Below are 20,416 nucleotides of genomic sequence, written 5' to 3' on the forward strand. Positions count from 1 at the left end.
GAATAGAGGATTATATTTTAATTTTTGGTTCTGAAGCATTGTTTCCCCACAGTGGTCCCCTTGGCCTCCCTGTCTTTTGGGACTTGCCACCCTCTATTGACACCATGCACTTTAGAGAGGTATATTCCAATACATTGGTAAAGATTTTCAGATGTGGAAGAGGCTAACTCAGGCATTGTTTCTACCCCATGGGAAATTTCGAGCTCTGTATAAGATTCTGATGTTGGTTTTTCTTTGTTTTTGTTTTTGTTTTTCTTCTTGCTGCAGGAAAGCAATCTCCCGGGCAGGCCTCCAGCATCTGGCTCCTGCACATCCCCTCAGCCTTCCTGTGGCAAATGGTCCAGCCAAGGAGCCCAGAGCGACTTTGGACTGGAGTGTAGGTGTCGGCTTTTTCATTTAAACATCACTTCAGTGCATGTTTTGTGTCTCTCATTCTCAGGATTCCTCTAGCTACAAGGAAGACTTGCTTAGTAATTTTCAACATTGCCCGCTGACCTGTCCTCAGATACCTTAGCTGTAGCTCCATTTCCAAACTCCTATGAGCATCGCTCCTTTATATGAAGTCAGATGTGTTCAAGACTAAGATAAAAGCTTCCTGAATCGTTTGAAGTACTACTGCAGCTGTAAGATTAAAAAGTACCTCGTGCGCATGCTTTATTGGTTTCTGTCAAGTTGATGATGAATAGAGCCTACCCTTAATGCAACATCACACAATCTAAGTTTTGATTTCCTCAGCTTGAGCTGAGTTTTTCTGGGTGCTTTTTTCCCCAGAAGATTACAGGCACTTCGTGTCATTCTATTGCTTTTCCTTCCTCCCCTAACCCAAAGGTAGATGGGTCTTGCATCAGTAGGTTGGGTATATGAGCTGATGTTAACATTTTAACCATAACACACTCACAAAAACTATTGACTTGAAGATTATAGTCTGAAACTCTTTAGTTGATTAAAGACATTTATTGAGAGTCTTCAATGAGTCAAGTTCTTGGCCGAGTAACTGTTTCTAACTGTAGACCCAAAGGCTTTGTCCCTTCCTGAAGCAATGTGAGGAAAAGCTGTCAAGGGACAGAAGGGCTTCCCTGAAGTCCTGCCAGCCTTCCCTGATGATGAACCTTGTTTAGAACTTTTAGTTAAATCTGAATAGAAGGGATAATCCATGTTCTTTTTCTCCATAGGAAAGAGAAAGGTGGGGTGGGGGAAAGGAAACCCATGCCATGATTTGATATCCTCTGTATTATAACATTTCTTCCTCTCCTCTCAGCACACACTTATTAATATCCTTATTTTACATTTTGGATGCATACCAGTGTAAATTCTGCCCACATTTATGAATTGCCTGGCAAAAGACTGGATGTACTTGAACTACAGCTTCTCCCTTGGTGGAGATATTGTTATACTGAGAGTGTTCAGATGCCGCCTGAGCCTGTTGAATTGGTGTATAGAAAGAATATTCCTTTCCTGGAGTTTTCTTCTTTATTCCAGGACAGCTATTTAATAAACTCTTAACCCACAATAGGGTATATTTGTGCCAGTGTTTGCATAATTAAAAATAATTAAATGCATAAACATAAATAAAACCTAAGAGGGGTATGCATGGAGCAATGATGAGAGTGTGTCGTATATCAAGGAACCGAAAGAGTTAGTTTAATATTCACGATGTTCCAAACAATCCTATAGTCTGCAGCAGCAGGGCCTTCTTTGAGGTGAGAGATTCTAATGAGGGGTAGTTTAATCACTTAGAGGGGAACATTCATTAATTCCCTTCTCTGCCCTTTTGTGTGACATTAGATAAGTCACTGATTTCTCTCAGCTTCAGTCCTCATCTGTAGATGGGGATAATTGTAGCTCTATTTCATGGACGTTGTTAGGATCAAATGTGACAATCAGTGAAAAAGTTTTTTTTTGTAAACTGTGCAGCCAGCAGATTTATTTATAAAAGTAATTGATGAATTCACTAATTCATCAAACATTTGTTGAGTTCCTGCTTTGTACTAGAATCTATGTTGGTTACTTGGGATTCTGAGGTGAAGAAGATATGGTTTCTGCCTTCAAGGGGCTTGGAATCCTGTGGGCAGAAAGGAAATCAACATGAAAATACAGGGTAATGATGCCTAGAACACAGGGGTCAGCGGGCATCACTGGAATGCAACAAAAGGACATTCCGTTCCCATTTGATGTTGGAAATAGTTATCAGAAAGTGCTTTTTAAAAGAAGTATCCTGCCTGAGCCAGAGCTTGGCTGCAAGGTATTATTTTCTGATTCCTATAGAGAGGTATGTACTCTAATATTTCATCAAAATGGTATTTTTGGCCAGTGGTGGGAGGCTGCAGTACAGGATGAGGGAAAAACAAATAGGAATGAAGGCTGGGTTTGTGCGTAGTGATCTTTTATCCCTCCCTCTTCTCCCCTTTTCTTTGATTGTGGGTACCCCATCTTGGAGGTCTGTTGAAAGTATGGCATGACACACAACACTTAGCTAACATTTAACAATGGAGGGAAAATCGAAAGCCTATCCTGAAGACAGTCCATCTAAGGGCTTAGAGATTGATGTGTAAGGAGTTATGAGATGTTACTCTGGAAAAAAACCAACATATCTGTGGGCTGATTTTGGTGTCAGCAAACAGAAACCAAACCGTGACCAACACACTACACTCATTTATTACAATTGTGTAAAGCGTTTGTTTCAGAAAAGAGGAAAAAGCGGATTTTTAAAAGTATTTCAGTGACTTTTTCTTTTGCTAAGACTTTAGATTTCTTGTATTACTTTAGTATGCTCTTCTGTTCAAGGAGCCAGCCGGGGATTTCTTTGTTCTGTTTAAGGTGCGAAAACAGCCACCTCTCTGTGCCATTCCCTCTCCTCCACCCTCTTGTTTGGTTCCCTCATCTCCTACCATTAGTCTATTCTTTTGGACTCAATGTATGCAAATGAGCAATCTTTACTCAATTCAGTATTACTATTTATTGAGCAATGATTAGGGTTGGAGCCTCTTTGATTCTTTCAAATAAAAAGGAAGATGGCAGGAGCTTATAAAAAGGTGGGGGGAACTCCAGTCTCTTGCCTTTGATAAGGTGAAGGGCCCCAGTAGTGCTAAGTTGTGCTTCTGAGGGTCTTGACCACACTGGCAGACGGGGTCCAGCAGGGATGACGAGGGTCCTGTTTTTCCTTTTCACACTCAACTTGACTCTTGGGTCAAAATTCTCTCTGCTCTGTAACGCTTTGGCTCAGGGGAATGAATGGGGGTCACCTCAAAGGCCTCTACTACTATGATTCTCTGGCTTATGTTACTCTATTCTTCTTCCTTCATCTGTAAGGAAAAAGATTAAAAAACTGTTCACGGTGTGTCTGAAGTTGTAAAGTCAGAGTGAACCTGGAATTAGGATCTTAGTCCCCAAGTTTCTACTTATTGTGGAATCCCAAAAGGGCCATGTTCTGACACTAGCCTATGTGCCAAAGTCATCTGAAGGGACACAATGATTTCCTAAATATACTTTGGCAAAAGACTTTGAAGAGAAATCCGTTTGTGGGGTGCCTGAGATACAGGTGAGCACTGATTTAGTGTGCATAGACTGTAGGCACCTGCACTTCTTGGCCAGGAGGGTGCTATTATAGCAGACAGTTTTTTTTTTTTTTTTTTGAGACGGAGTCTCGCTCTGTCGCCCGGGCTGGAGTGCAGTGGCTGCAAGCTCCGTCTCCCGGGTTCACGCCATTCTCCTGCCTCAGCTTCCCGAGTAGCTGGGACTACAGGCGCCTGCCACGTCGCCCGGCTATTTTTTTGTACTTTTTAGTAGAGACGGGGTTTCACCGTGTTAGCCAGGATGGTCTTGATCTCCTGACCTCATGATCCGCCCGTCTCGGCCTCCCAAAGTGCTGGGCTTACAGGCTTGAGCCACCGCGCCCGGCTAGCAGACAGTTTTTATGCTTTGGATACATGAACTTAATAATTTTCTTTAAGCATTCCGGTTTTGTGTTCTCATTTCCCTGTTTGTGATATATAGACTCTCTCTCTCTCTTAGTTTTAGCTTGTTTCTCCCAAACATTCTCTCCTACTGTGTTTTACTCAAATGGCTTATTATGACTTAGGATTCTCTGTCCCATATGGGCTCATTCTTTGAAGATTTTTTGCCAATAGATATTTACTGAGGCTGCCTGTGCACCGGCATTTCCCTCCGTGCATGTCAGGGATAGAACCTGTAACGGTGTGTGGAGAGTATCTGGATTAGTCTTCAGTATGATGCCTGAGTCTTCTATTGACAGCAGTGGACATTGGGATCAACCCAGTATGAAAATTGCTATTTCCTCTAGAGATTTTCTTTTTTGTTCTCTGCAAAGCCATGCTCATCTTTTCAATCAACCCGATTCTATTTATCTGATGTACTCTTTGTATCCTCACAATACCTCTCTGTTCGTAGTGCATTGTCTTACAAACCTTAGAACCAAATTAGTGCTTTTTGTTTGACTTTCTTATTTGTGGCTGTCAGATTTCAGGCTGCTTCAAAGGAGGGGCAATGTTTTCTGTTTGTTTTCTCTTCACAGTGGAGAGAACAGCATCATAGACCTCGTAGCTGCTTGGTTACTGATGTCAGGGGATGAATTGATTACAGTTTTTCTGCTCAATCAGTGAGAAGGGGATATTTCCCTGGGAGTTGACAGGCACTCAGATAATCTCCAGTTCCTGAAAGGCTTGGTGGGCATGACTCCAAAGTCTGCTTGAAAAATAAATGGATTTATGCCATTTTAATCACAAGTAACTCTCTTTAAATTTCCTTCCTAATTCAACGCATTGTGTTAGATCTTAAGGTGCACACAGTACTTTGGCCTTCCTACTTTTCACAGAGGCATCATCTTTTCACCTCCACAGTGACAGCCTGCAGCAGCTGCCCCCTCTGACACTGGATGACTCCTGTCAGCCAAGACAGTTGGGGTAAAACAAGTTAAATTACTAGAAAGGAAGGAAGTAATGCCTAAAAAGGAAAAAATATTCTCATCTCCTGGGATGGATTCCAAGTTCCCAGTTTAGAGTGAATTAGTCCATTTAGAAGCATGTCTGTTCCACAGATAATGTGTATCTTCTTTTAAATGTCACATGTCTCCCTTCCAATAGAGACTTCATTTGGACTTCCAGCACTCTTCCCTGTTTGTAGTATTGCAGCAGAGAGCCCAGGAAGTACATCTCCCATCTGTCCCCACCGTTTCATTTGTTTTTGCCCATTACACTGCCTAAAACAACCCCCTAAACAGCAGTGGAAAAGCCACCAAGATCTTTCTTAAAGGGCACATTGGTTTTAAACCCAGCACCCTTGATTTCATTTTATTTTCCTTCCTTATTGGCAAACTTTCTTCAATCCTAAGAGCTGTGGAAAACAGAGCCTCAACACACACAAAGCCAGATCTTCAGTCCAAACCACCTTTCCTTCCCTTTAGCTGACGATGCTAACAAAGAAACACTTTCTCTGAGGCAGATAGAAACATCACACAGTTGATGCACTGCCTCACAGTTTGGTTCAGGGACAAGATTAAGGAACCAGAGTCTTCATGTGGGATTGCTTTAAACTGGGTTATGAAACTAGGTCATCTTATCTTTAGAAACCTTGAATGAAAAGCCAGGAGGAGGCAGGGGTGTGTGTGTGTGTGCATGCGTGTTTTTGCGTGCGTGCTCGTGTGTGTGTGCATGTTCTCATTTCAGTCCTGTTTCCTGTGAGTCCTAGGAGACCTGGACTTGCATTTCAAGCTTCAGGCCCTGCTCTTCATCAGGTCTGAGTGTCATCACCCACAGCCCCCATGGCGCTACGTCTTTCCCCACTCCCAGCCTCATTTCAAAAAACTGAAGTCAGAGTAATCGATAAATGAGACTGTTTGTTGAGCAGAGTGTAAGGAACTACTCACTATAAATCAGTGAAGATCCCAGTCCTGGTCAGCCGTGTAAAAAAAGGAACAGATTGACATCGATTTCACGGACCCTCCCTATTCCTTTCTTTTCTGAGAATGGGGGAGTTTTAAAATCAAATCACCCTGGCTGCTAAGGGAAATCGTGGAATCCTGTAACTTCACAGACCTGTGAGAAGTGTCTCGATCTAATCTTCTGCCTCTAGGCAAGTGATTACTTGAACAAATGCTGTCCAATAGAAATAGATATGAGCTGTAATGATAAATTTTCTAGTAACCACACTTTAAAAAGTGAGAAGAAATAGGTAAGATTATTTTTTGATTCCATATTTTGTTTAACCAAATATATTCAAAATATTATTTCAACATGTAATCAACATAAAAATTATTAGTGAGATGTTTTACATTCTTTTTTCACACTAAATCTTCAAAATCTGCTGTGAATTTTTCAAAGAGAAGCACATCTCAATGAGTGCTAACCACATTTTAAGTCCTCAGTAGCCATGTGCATATTGTACAGCACAAATCTAAAAATCCAACATGGTGTGTTATCAATTCTTGAAGATCAATTCTTGAAGGGGAGGTAATCCACTCTTTTTCCTTTTTGATTTTGTAAGGACATTTACATAGGATACGTATTTATAGTACTCATTGTTTCAAAACATTTTTATAAGCAAGTGTCTTCATTTTGTGTGGAGTATTTGCTTCTTGTGTGAGCATACTCTTTATCTGTAGTATTCAGTCTCAAACACTCACCTCATCTTTGTCTTTTTACCTATAACCATTACTGGAATTTTGGTAGCACTTGAGCAGGAAAACATGCCTATATCTAGAAATCCATATTTATGTCTATTTAGGTGACTCTCCACTCTTAGATAACTAGATCTATCGCTGTAAATCTATCAATGTAATATATATAGCTATACAGACTTGTCTCAGCACTCACAAGTACAGAAGAAGTGTTATCTTTGTTTAGAAATAGGAGAGTTATTTTTCTGTCTGGCACAGATGGATACTCTTTGAGTGGTTTACTATTTGAGATGGTATTTCAAGATACACGTGTAGAGAAGAGAGAAAGGTGTTTCCAGGTAGGGACAGTAGAATGAACAAAAACGTGGCACCAAAAAGGGAAATGTGAGGTATGTTTAAAGAAGAGTGACAGGGAGCCCAGTGTGTTGGCATACGCCTGTAATCCAGCTACTCAGGAGGCTGAGGTGGGAGGATTGCTTGAGTCCAGCAGTTTGAGGCTGCAGTGAGCTGTGATGATGCCACTGCACTCCAGCCTGGGCAACAGAGCAAGGCCCTGTCTTAAAAAAAAAAAAAAAAAAAAAAAGATAAGAAAAAGAAAAAGAGTGACAAGGATAAAAGAGTGATTGACTGATTGATGCTATTATTGGAGTCTAGCATGCCAGGTCAAATTTGGATTTTATTTTATAAATAGGGAAACATCTAAGCATTCTGAACAACCATGGCATAATCATGGCTCTCTTTTGGGGGAACTACATTTATACTAATGTAAAATAAATCAGAGAGGGTGTCAGAGTTCAGAGCAGAAGAAACCAAGACTCCGAAATTTTAGATGCACTGTCCAGCGTATAGTAAGTAACTGGGGGGTATAGTCAGATAATGAAATGAAACCTAGACAAAAATAAAAGCAAAAGGAAGAAGCCTGCCTTTGCCAGGGTAAATGAGGCTCTGCAACAAGTAAAAGACTCAAATGTATAATGGCTTAATACAAGAGAGGTTTGTGTCTCACCTATGTGATAGACCAAGACTATTCCAGGTGGTTGGGTGGGGAGTCAGGCCCTTTGTCACACAGCTATTCAATGACCCATGCTGAGGATCGCTCTGACATCTCACCAAGAGGATTCCAAAAGGCTGACTTCCCAATTGACCAGTAAGATAAAAGATCATGGAGGAATGCATGTGGGAGGATTTAATGGAACAAGTCTAGAATTTCTGCCTCTGTTTCACTGTTCAGAATTTGGTCACATGGCCACACCTAATTGCAAGGGAGACTGGGGAAATAAAGTCTAACTATGTGTCCAGGAAAAGAAGAAAAAATTATTTTGAGGAATGGCTAGCAGTCTCGGCCATAAAGACCAAGGAGGGAAACGTGGTTAATGCTAACATCTGTGGATTAGGAGGAAGAAGGGAAACTACAGTAACGGCAACAATAATAAATATAATGAACGTCTATTAACTTCTTGTTTTATGCGGAACATTGGGCTTCACGCATTTTTATGTTTAAACATCACTGTAGTCCAGTAAAGGAGGTACAGTGATTTTTATGTGACTGATGAGTAGAATAGGGTTTAGGGAAGTGAGAAGGGCCCCAAGTCATACAGCTATAAGGCAACAAGTCTGACTCCAAAGCTCACGTTAATTAACATGGAGAAGGGTTCATGAGAATTGTAGGAAGAAAACAAAAGTAGTTCATTTGTCTACTGCATTCTTGTGCTAATGCCACTCAGTCTAGACAACTTTATGCAGGATTCAAGAGTCCCCGAGACTACCCTCTCTTCTGACATCAGTTGCAAGTTCGGGAACCCCCAAGACCACACTCAGCTTCAGTAACTCACTAGAAACACTCATAGAACTCCCTGAAAGTTGTTAATACTCACATTTATGGTTTATTACAGTCCTCTCCAAGTAGAATCATGGTTCACTAGCTAACTTCTCCCAGCAACCATGTGCTATAATATACATGGCATAGTGCCAAGCAGGGAAGCTCATTTGAACCTTGATGTCCAGAGTTTTAATTGGGGGTTGGTGCTGTAGATAGGGTTGACTGCCCATTTGGTTGACATTAGCCTCTAGCCCCTCTGGGGGTCAAGCTGATACCTTATGACCCAAGGCCCTCAGACAAACGAAACACTCTTATCAGGCAGGACGTTCCATGGGCTTAGAGATTACTTTCTTGGAGCTGAAAGCTCATTGCTCTATCAGTAGGTTTTGACGTTTTACCCACTGCTACATTTTAGGCTTCGCTTTCTAAAGTAGTTGATGGGATTTCGCTGTGGTTTCCCTTATAGTGGGTGCTGTTATTATGCATTTAGTTCCATCTTCTCTGGTAGATTTTTCTCCATTGATTAACACAGAATCTCAGTGCCTGGCACCAGTGTTACTGAATAAAGGATTGTTGAATAAGTTAAAGAATAATAAAATGAAAAAGCATTATTCTGAATAAATGGTTATGTTAGAATTGGAGAAAAGTTCCCAGTAGAATATTTTAGATTGTGTGGATTGATTTCTTCAGGATAACTTGCAAAGAAGTACTTTTCTATTTTTTAAAAAAATGCCGTCATCATCCATCGCTATCTGAAAACTTTTAGATTCTGAACCCATAGCTACGCTTCTCTTTCCTCTGCTGTTGTCCCACAAGATTGACTGTGAGGTGAAGCCTATTTTCCCATTGACTTCCTTGAAAAAAATTGAACTTGCAACAGGGAAAAATCACAGTAGAGAAGAAAAAGTTTTGGTGAACAGGTGTCTGCCCTTTGATGTAGAGGGCAATGATCCTAGTCAGTGTTGCTGTCCCTTTAAGAATGGTTTTGAGGCACTCAGAGATGTGGATGGTGCACTCCCAGCCGCAGGGGCTCCCTGTGTTATATCCTGGAGCCCTTGACACCTATATCTCTAGTGACTTTTACCTTCTCTTGTGCCTTCCTGCCTCACTTCTGCGGTCCAGGACTTGGACCCACCTTTCTTGGATCCTGAAGCACCTAGGTCACATGCCACAATACAAATTTTGGTTGTTCTTATCCCAGAATTATTTGAGTTACTAGGCCCTGAAAGGAAAAGGTGTTCTATCTGATTCTGAAGAAATATGTTTATTTTAAAAGATGGGTGACACTTGGTATTTTTTCCCAGCAAATGTCATGGAGTGTAGGTTCTTTTTTTTTTTTTTTTTGAGTCAGAATGTCGATCCATTGCTCAGCCTGGAGTGCAATGGCACTTTCTCAGCTCACTGCAACCTCTGCCTCCTGGGTTTCAAGCAATTCTCATGCCTCAGGCTCCTTAGTAGCTGGGATTACAGGTGCCTGCCACTATGCTTGGCTAATTTTTGTATGTTTAGTAGAGGTGGAGTTTCACCATACTGTGCTGGCTGGTCTCAATCTCCTGGCCTCAAGTGATTTGCTCACCTCAGCCTCCTGAAGTGCTGGAATTATAGGCGTGAGCCACTGCTCCTGGCCATTTGGTGTATATTTCTGCTTTGCTGTACTAAGCTTTGAGATTCAAAGGGCTATGGTGTGGACACTGCTGGAGTAGGTTATAATAAAAGTGGCTCATGTATAAGATGGGTTTCCATGACATGATTGTATTGAAGTCATCTGCTCAGGCTGCTATGACAAAATGTTATAGACTTGGTAGCTTAAACAACAGACTTCATTTCCTACAGTTCTTGTGGCTGGGAAGTGCAAGGTCAAGGTGCTGGCAGATTCCAGTCCTGGGTAGAGTCCTCTTCCTCACCTGCAGACAGTCGCTTTCTTGCTGTGTGCTCACATGGCTTTTTGTTGATGTGTACATGTAGAGAATCTCTCATGTGTCTCTTCTTAGAAGGACACTAATCCCATTATGAGGGCTCCACCCTTGTGATCTCATTACTTCCCAAAGTCTCATCTCCACATTCCATCACATTGAGGGTGAGGGATTCAACATAGGAATATATATATAATTTTTTTTTAAGGTGTAGTCTCACTCTGTTGCCCAGGCTGGAGTGTGGTGGCATGATCTCGGCTCACTGCAGCCTCCACCTCCCAGGTTCAAGCGATTCTCCTGCCTCAACCTCCCGAATAGCTGGGTTTACAGGAACCCACCACCACACCCAGCTAGTTTTTGTATTTTTTTAGTCAAGATGGGGTTTCACCATGTTGGCCAGGCTGGTCTCAAACTCCAGACCTCAAGTGATCTGCCCGCCTCCCAAAGTGCTGGGATTACAGGTGTGAGCCACCATGCCTCCCAAAGTGCTGAGATTACAGGTATGAGCCACCATGCCTGGCCAACATATGAATTTTGAGGGGACACAGTTCAGTCCATAGCATCCCCCATAACAAATAATTACATGCCCATGTATGTCTGATGAGTAAGATAAAAACAAGAGTAATTTTCCTGTGAGACATGGGGACTTGTTTCTTTATGGTTAATCTAATACAATACTTTCCCTAACAGCTCAGAGCCCGTTTTAAGCAAACGAGCAAAATATACAATTGATATATAAATGTATAATTTCCAAGGTAGTATCCCATAAGAAGGAATATGGAATTCTATTCATCATACTATTTAAAAAAAAAGGTTTACTTCCCCCTTTCCACACATTTCTGTCAAATAGGATTGTTACTCATCAGGTCATACATTCTAGCAGCTCTGTTCCCCATCCAAAGTATATGAATATTTTTAGAAGCAATAACATTTAGTTTGAAAAATTGAGAAGTAATTGGGTGAAGACCTTACTGAATTAGTAAGATGTGAATTAGTAGAAACTTATTATGCTTTGAGTACATAGGAACTTAGTTTTAAGAAGCCTCTGCCCTTAGAAATGTAATTTACCTGTTACTGGTATAACTGTGTTTTCAAACTGTCTTTACTTAAAATACTTTAATGCTACTGTCCTCCATTTTAGCTAATTTGTTAAGCTTATTCACTGAGCAAAGTCAAATTTTAATATAATTTTAGTCTCAGTTGTCATGAAATTTGCAGTGGTGGACTTGGTGAATAAGGTTTGACATCAAGCTATTTAGAGGTGTTTTTCCCCATTTGTTGAATACGTTTCAAAAATGACCACTTCCATGGATAAAGCAGCTATAGACCTAATGTCTATTTTAGTTATAGCTCAAAGTTTTTCCAGGCACATTTCTCCCTTTTTAGAATTTCAGTAGAATCAACTCTAGCAGTACTTTGAGTGGTCAAATGAGGAATGTTTAGGTTCCTTTGTTTCACTAACTTTCTTGTATCCCAAATCTAAATTTGAAATAGTCTTCCTTGTCCCTGGAAAAAAAAAATTGATGTCAGGTGGGTCTTTTCCTTGCAGGAGAATGCCGTGAATGGAGAACACCTGTGGCTGGAGACCAACGTCTCGGGAGACCTATGCTACCTTGGAGAGGAGAACTGCCAAGTCAGATTTGCAGTGAGTGTGGGCTCTGTGTTGTTGGGGGAAGGCCTGTGGATCTGAATGAATAGAGGGGTCACCTTGCCTAAATTTCCAAGGGGAGGTTTGAACGAGCCTGTCCTTATGAGATGGAAAGCTTCCCAAATGTTTTCAAGGTTTACAGAGAGAGAGTTTCTCAAGTTAACATGGCTTTCAGGTTGTCGCTTGTAATGGTTTTAGGGTTCAATTATGCAGGCCAGGCCTTGGTGTCATGTGTTACTTTATAATGATGCCCAGGGTAGGTTTTTGTGTGTTGGTGGTGGGGTAGAGGGTAAATGTGTACGAAGTAGTGTCTGCTTGTGGAGGGTTTGTTTGTGTGAGGCCAAGGCCTGTGTGTGGAGGAAGGGGCTCTGTCTGTAGGGGAGTGGCTACAGTGGGGGCTTTACTGATGGGTGAAGGTAGAAAGACAGGGAAACATCTGTGCTGGGAATGGGTGTAGGCGAACAAATAATCCAGACTAAGTTCTGGAGGATCCAGTTCTAGAAATAATATAAACAATCAACAGTCAGGTCAATTGGAGTAACTTTTGTTGTTTAAAATTTGCTTTGTGTCCCTATTTAGAACAATCTATTTAGTGGGTTAAAATTCTTTTTATGTTGTAAGTGTGGCTGCCAGGTGCTGCACTGTGGAGATATCAAAACCATAGTGTTGAGAAATTGAACTTAAAGTTTGTGTGTAGTTTTAAAGGATGGGTCCAAACAGAGAGTAATGAGAAGCTTAGGATAATAAAGAAGAAAGAAAAGATGTATTCCTTCTTATTTGGGGAAATGAGCACCAGAATTCATATAATGCTTTTTAAAAAAAATATTTGTTTATTATGTGAAGGAAATATTTGCAGCAAAATGTAGGGCCTTGAAATTGCGAAGGAATATGTGTTTGTTAATAACTAATATGGAATAAATTGAGTTTCCATCAAAGCTTATGGAATAATGTGTATAGCCCCCAATGATTTTAACCAGGCTGCCTGAAAGCATAAAGTCCCAGAACCACGACCTTTTTCGTTGCTTTAGCTGTTTTAACTACTAGTTTATAAGTTTCATTTGGAGAGTTTTGAGAGTTCTGGGGAGAACAGGGCCTGTTTAAGTGAAGTTGGGAATCAGTGTCAGGGAAAGACCCAGATGAACAGGCTCTGAATTGGAAGTCGGGAAACGTGGAGCTGAATCTCAATGTTACTGCTCAGTGTGTGACATTGAGAACTTGTGACCTGTGGGCCTTGGCTACCTTCTAAAACAGAGAGTAGGATTAAATTATTTTTAATTTTGTTTGTAGATCTGTAATTAATCATTTGCATCTCTTCTAATTTTGTTGTAAATTTAGTTGACTTAAATATCAGGATTTCAACTTTATGCGTATGTACTTTTAATTAAAGTATAATTGCATGGAATTTGAAGTTAACCAAATCCATGAGAATCTCAGCTGTTTGGACTAAAATGCTGTAAATAATGAATTAACATTAGGGTGTTAGTTAATTGCGTAAACACTGGTCTTGGGATGTAAGAGAATATAAAATGGAAAAAATGAAAGCCAGTATTACTTGCATATATACTTTTGAACAATTTCTATGATGGACTATGATTTTTTACAGAGTTATCCCTTGTTTCCAAATTGCTCCCTTTAATCCCTTTCTGTTACTTTTTAGGGGATGGCTACCTCTCTTGACAAATATATGAACAGATACATATATCCTCCTTAAACCTTGTATCAGTAAATAGCATTGCTATCCACTGAACGATTGTTCACTAATACCTTTAGGCCAGGAAAAGCAACAAGAGAATAAAGGAAATTTTAGCTAGAAGTAGAAAGAAACAGAGTTGAGAACATTCCCAGTTTCCTTCTGAAGCTTCCTCATAATTTCATACCAGGTACTTGGCCCTATTAACTCATATTACAAAATGTCTGGGCCGGGCGCGGTGGCTCAAGCCTGTAATCCCAGCACTTTGGGAGGCCGAGACGGGCGGATCACGAGGTCAGGAGATCGAGACCATCCTGGCTAACACGGTGAAACCCCGTCTCTACTAAAAAAATACAAAAAACTAGCCGGGCGAGGTGGCGGGCGCCTGTAGTCCCAGCTACTCGGGAGGCTGAGGCAGGAGAATGGCGTAAACCCCGGAGGTGGAGCTTGCAGTGAGCTGAGATCCGGCCACTGCACTCCAGCCTGGGTGACAGAGCGAGACTCCGTCTCAAAAAAAAAAAAAAAAAAAAAAAAATGTCTGAAAGATGAAGAACTCTCCTCCAAAAAAAAAGTTGATTAAATGAAGGAATAAATCAGTGAGGAAGCTGAAGACCTAACTTCTGTAAGTTTCTTAAAGCTTAGTTTCTTTGCCTATGAAGTGGGGGAAATGCTGTTTTGAGGATTTGGTGAGATGATATGTAGAAAGGGCTTACTTGGCTCAGCAACTGACCTAATGAATTAAAGGCAAAAAAAGAATAAACACAGGAAGGACAAGGACAGAAAATTTACAAAAGAACTACCAATTGCCAATAGGTATCTGAAGACTACAAAGGCATCCCAATTAAAACAACTCAGGGGTCAACTTCATGTGCCTATTAAATTAGCAAAGATCTATAAAATGGTAATACTTAACTGCTGGTTGGTTTAGGCTGAAATGGACAGGCTCATCATCAGCTGCCAGGAGTATAAGTAGATACACTGTCCTTCACAAAATTGGCAGTGTGTACTGAAAGCACTGAAAATCCTCTCAGTCTCTCTCCCCACCTCACAGCGTGAGGCGTATGTCATCTCTGAGCATCCCATTTTGAGAGAGACATCAGCAAGCAGCAGAGGACCCAGAGTGGGGTGCCCAGGTTGGCTTAGGGGATGGAAGCTTGTTGTAAAGAAATGTTAGATTACATGGGTTACAACTGAGTATTAGGAGCAAAGGCAGAGAGATGTCTTCCAGTATTTGAAGAGTTAATCTGAAGAAAAGAGAAGTGACTTGCTATCTGTTGTTAGAAATGGAAAAGTCATAGAGGTAGAATCCACCAACTCTAGCTTTATAACAATAAACACACATTACCTGGAAACCTAACAATGCACACTGCTGTTTCCCTTTTTGCTCCAAATGCTGATTCAGTATGCTTGGAGTGGGACTTGGGAGTCTGTGATTTATTTTTTTATTTTTTTATTTTTTAGATGTAGTCTTGCTTAGCTGCCCAGGCTGGAGTGCAGTGGTGTGATCTCGGCTCATTGCAACCTCTGCCTCCCGGGTTCAAGGGATTCTCCTGCCTCAGCCTCCTGAGTTGCTAGGGTTAGAGGTACAAGCCACCACACCCAGCTAATTTTTGTATTTTTAGTAGAGATGGGGTTTTACCATGTTGACCAGGCTAGTCTCAAACCCCTGACCTCTTGGGATCCACCTGCCTCGGCCTCCCAAAGTGCTGAGATTACAGGTGTGAGCTACCACACCTGGCTGAGAGTCTGTGATTTTAACAAGCACCTCAAATAATTCTGGTGCAGATGGTCCGCAAACCTAACTTTGAGAAATACCGTATGATAAGAAAGCACTTTGTCAGTCCGAGCTTCCCAGTAAGGGAACAAGGTGCCTGGAGAGATTGACTGGAGGAATGTGTGTCTGTGGATAACATGGTTGGCCATCTTTCGAGGATGCTATAGTTGGGGAAGCACAGCTGCTTTGGTCAAGAGGTCAGACACAGAGTTCTCCAGGCAAGTCTTTAGTTTAAATGCTCTGTTTGCAGTTTTCTTAGAACAACAGTTTTGCCGGACGCGGTGGCTCAAGCCTGTAATCCCAGCACTTTGGGAGGCCGAGACGGGCGGATCACGAGGTCAGGAGATCAAGACCATCCTGGCTAACACGGTGAAACCCCGTCTCTACTAAAATATACAAAAAAAAAAAAAAAAATTAGCCGGGCGAGATGGCGGGCGCCTGTAGTCCCAGCTACTCGGGAGGCTGAGGCGAGAGAATGGCGTAAACCCGGTAGGCGGAGCTTGCAGTGAGCTGAGATCCGGCCACTGCACTCCAGCCTGGGCGACAGAGCGAGACTCCGTCTCAAAGAAAAAAAAAAAAAAAGAAAGCAAAGAATTCATGAAGCTCTGGATAGTGAGTAAGCCTCTCTGACTCTTTTTTATCTTTAGGTAGAAGTGAACGGCCCTGTATGACCACCCCAAAAGGTTGTTGTTACAGTTCAGAGATGATGAGTATGAGTCCTAGGAAAACTGCAAACATTGTGTGAGCATTTCTCATATACTTTTCCACTGACTACTAAGATCCCACAAAACGGCAATGGGTGTTCTGTGGGGAACCCAAACTGGGTAGCTTAAAACAACAGAAGTGTATTCTGTCACAATCCTAGAGGTTAGAAATCCAAAATCAAGGTTTCAACAAAGTTGAGCACCCTTTTCAGGGCTTGGAGGGAGAATGAATTTCATGCCTGTCTCTTAGCTTCTGAGGAGAGTCACAATCCTCAGAGGGCCTCGGCTTGCAGCTGCATCACTCTAATTCCTGCCCCTGTCACCACATGGCCTTCTTCTCTGTGTATCTCTGTGTGTCCTCTCTTATAAGGACACATGTCATGCTGGATTAGGGCCCACCCTACTCCAGTATGAACTCATCCTAATTAATTACATCTGCAACAACCCTATGTCCAAATCAAGTTATATTCTGACGTACTGAAGTCCTGAGGCGTCAGAGCGAGACTCCGTCTCAAAAAAAAAAAAAAAAAAGAACAACAGTTTTTTTTTTTGGGGGGGGGGGGGAAGTATGCATAAACAGATCATGTATTTATATTCTAATTTCTTTTAATGAACCACCTTTGAAGAAAGCCTACCTGTTGGGGCTGGGACTAAATTACCATAACCAGGTACTACCTGCAGGCTGCTAAACAAAATACAGGCAGAGTGCTCAGGGGAGGAGTGAATCCATCATCTACGATGTACCTTTCACTCCTTTCCTATTTTAGCAAAGCAAATATCACAAGTAGAAGTTAAGAGAAGGAAGAAGTCAGTGTGGGTTGAAGCAGACAGAGGCAGCTTCATGGAAATGGGGTTTGAGCTCAGTTTTGAAAGATAGGTAAGATTTACATACGTGAGTTTGAAGAAGGAGAGCATTTCGGGCAGGGAAGAGGAACATGAGCAAACTCAGAGGTGGGGCAAGCTGTGTACCAAGGAGGTGGCAATCGTGAGCCATGCATGAGCATGTGTCAGAGAAAAATAGAAATAGGTTTTTTAAACCAAAACTTGGAGTGCATATTATAAATACTTGTGGGCTTAGGAAGTGTGACTATATAATACATTGTCTAAACCAAGACACTTTTGAGGGTGAAAGTGGCTGCTGTTAATAATGATCTATGTAAAACTAAAACTGTTCTGCAAAGCCGGGACCTCCTGCTGCCATGTGGATTGATATTTGGGGACTGATATTGGAGGGTACTGAAAGCAAAGCAAGGCAGTGACTTCCAAAACCCTAGAACAGCTGTAGGAGAGTTTGTTCCCAAGCTTCAGGGCTAAACCACGTGACCTTTCCTGTTCTACAGTTCTCTGGTGGCAACATTTAATACTGTAGAATACCTGTGAGCAGATACTTAATGGAATTAAATTTGTTCCCAAATTGGCAATGGTTCCCAAATTAGCAACTGTTTCTTTTTCTGGTCTAGATAAAATAAAAGGATGCAAAAGAAATGAAATTGAAGTAGAAAGATCACTGTTTCCCAACCTGCTTATGGGCATGGGAAACCTGAAATAAAATTCCAGCCAGAATCACTGTCGTTTGGTGACATTTATTTTTATGTACATTTATTCATTTATTCACTCATTTATTCTGCCAGTGTTTGTGAGCTGGGTTGAGTCCCTAGTGCCTCACCATTTAGCGGGCACAGCCAGGTAGAAACTGTTCTCATGCTCTGGGGCTAGGCTATGCAAACATGTTTAGCCAAATATTTGTACTTAAAGAAGTTCACCCCCTCTGGTAATAATCCGTGGAGTCCATACCAGTGTGCACCTACTCAGACTTGAAAGAAATTTGCCTACTTTGATATGCAAATTGTACACCCACTGTGGTCATACAGACCTGAATAGGCACAGATGGGTAGCATGGGCGGTCAGAAGGAAATAGACTTTGTGTTTCACTGACCTGGGTTTGAAAACCTGCTGTGCCATTTATGTACTGAGTAAAGTTGGAACATATCACTTTGCCTCTTTTTGCCTTGGTTTCCTGATTGGAAGTATTGCTACTGAGATGGACCACAGTGATTCTTATTTGTGGATGAGCATGATAGTCAATTATGCCATTTTACCTTTTAATCTTACCTTTGAAGTGTTGGTTCCCATTCTGAATATACCGCATCAGGATCTCTGGGGAGTGGGACTGAGCTTGATGTCAAAAACAAACAACCAGATCTACAGATGATTGTGTTCACAGTCAGGGTAGAGAGACAGTGATCCACTTCAGAAACAGTGTCAGGACTGAAAACCGCGGCCTGGTTCTCACACCTGGTGTGTAGTGGCTGTGATGGGCTAAATAGTGTACTCCAAAAGGTATGTTGAAGTCCTGACGCCTCAGGACTTCAGTACGTCAGAATATAACTTGATTTGGACATAGGGTTGTTGCAGATGTAATTAATTAGGATGAGTTCATACTGGAGTAGGGTGGGCCCTAATCCAGCATGACATGTGTCCTTATAAGAGAGGACACACAGAGATACACAGAGAAGAAGGCCATGTGGTGACAGGGGCAGGAATTAGAGTGATGCAGCTGCAAGCCGAGGCCCTCTGAGGATTGTGACTCTCCTCAGAAGCTAAGAGACAGGCATGAAATTCATTCTCCCTCCAAGCCCTGAAAAGGGTGCTCAACTTTGTTGAAACCTTGATTTTGGATTTCTAGCCTCTAGGATTGTGACAGAATACACTTCTGTTGTTTTAAGCTACCCAGTTTGGGTTCCCCACAGAACACCCATTGCCGTTTTGTGGGATCTTAGTAGTCAGTGGAAAAGTATATGAGAAATGCTCACACAATGTTTGCAGTTTTCCTAGGACTCATACTCATCATCTCTGAACTGTAACAACAACCTTTTGGGGTGGTCATACAGGGCCGTTCACTTCTACCTAAAGATAAAAAAGAGTCAGAGAGGCTTACTCACTATCCAGAGCTTCATGAATTCTTTGCTTCCTTTTTTTTTTTTTTCTTTGAGACGGAGTCTCGCTCTGTCACCCAGGCTGGAGTGCAGTGGCCGGATCTCAGCTCACTGCAAGCTCCGCCTCCCGGGTTCATGCCATTCTCCTGCCTCAGCCTCCCGAGTAGCTGGGACTACAGGCGCTGCCACCTCACCCGGCTAGTTTTTTTTTTTTGTATTTTTAGTAGAGACGGGGTTTCACCGTGTTAGCCAGGATGGTCTTGATCTCCTGACCTTGTGATCCTCCCGTCTCGGCCTCCCAAAGTGCTGGGATTACAGGCTTGAGCCACCGTGCCCGGCCAATTCTTTGCTTTCTTAGGGCAGTGCTAGGAAGCTAATATAACAGCCATTCTATAAGTCGAGTTACCTTATCTAACCAAGCAGATATCACCATTACATAGGCTCATGGACACGTATGCATACAGGTGCGTCTACAGCAGTCTTGAGTGTTTCGGTTGAGTGGTATGTGGTTGTGGTGTAAGTGAGCAGACAGGCAGGTTGGTGTCAGAAGCTGAGAGCTGTGGGAAACAGAGTAGGTAGATGGTGAGGTGAGTGAGCATGTAGGTTGTGTAAGAGGAAAAATGGAACTGTCATACTTCAGGATGCTGTTACCAGATATATCTTCTCTATTTTTAAATGTGCTCATGTCACCCTCTTTTCGTGGACCAGCTAATAGGTGCTGCTTTGCTTTTGTTATTGTTTTGTTCTTGTATTTTGCTTTAGTCTTTTCCTTGTAGATAATGTTTGGTGAAAATGGCTTAACCCCACCTGTGACACCCGGCCTTAATGCTAAGATTCCTTCTAATGTTGCTTGCAATTTGCCAAATACAGTTTTATTGAGAAAGTGAATGAATTGTGTTAGAGAGGCCATGTGATATAAGAGTTGGAGGATTGTAGGGCAAGAGCTTCACAGATCCAGAGACAAAAAGATCTAGATAAAAATGCAAGTTCTGCCCTGCCTGTCTAAGCTTCAGTTTCCTCTGTAAAATAGTGGTGATTAAATCTACCTCTCAGAATCAGTAGAGGGATAAAATCAGTTAACAAATGTTTGTATTCATTGTCCTCCTCTTCTGTACTTACTATGGTTCAATGTCATGGAGTTGAGCAAGCTAATTGCAGATTTGGTTGGACTTTGGCTTAACAAGGCCTTACATTTGGGATGATTCTGTCTATCCCAACACTAAGACTCTTACACCTTCACCTGTCATTTTGCTACTGTGTGTAGCATCCATATTCTTACCAAGTCATGACTGGGAACAACT

The 20,416-nt window shown here is 41.8% G+C and overlaps 1 protein-coding gene across 2 annotated transcripts in view; it reads left to right on the top strand.

Annotated features, from left to right (window-relative positions):
* The first annotated feature begins 270 nt into the window (after nucleotides 1–270).
* Nucleotides 271–20,416, top strand: part of DGKI (diacylglycerol kinase iota) — a 312,556-nt gene continuing 292,410 nt past the window's right edge. The window contains exons 1-2 of one of the 2 annotated variants that reach the window (XM_033193175.1): nucleotides 271–376; nucleotides 11,913–12,008. The gene's annotated coding sequence lies outside the window, so the exon portion shown is untranslated. The remainder of the gene's footprint in view (nucleotides 377–11,912; nucleotides 12,009–20,416) is intronic. The other variant, XM_033193176.1, reaches the window with a different exon arrangement.

The sequence above is a fragment of the Trachypithecus francoisi genome, unplaced genomic scaffold, assembly GCF_009764315.1.
Source record: "Trachypithecus francoisi isolate TF-2019V2 unplaced genomic scaffold, Tfra_2.0 Lachesis_group4, whole genome shotgun sequence".
Classification (NCBI taxonomy): Eukaryota; Metazoa; Chordata; class Mammalia; order Primates; family Cercopithecidae; genus Trachypithecus; species Trachypithecus francoisi.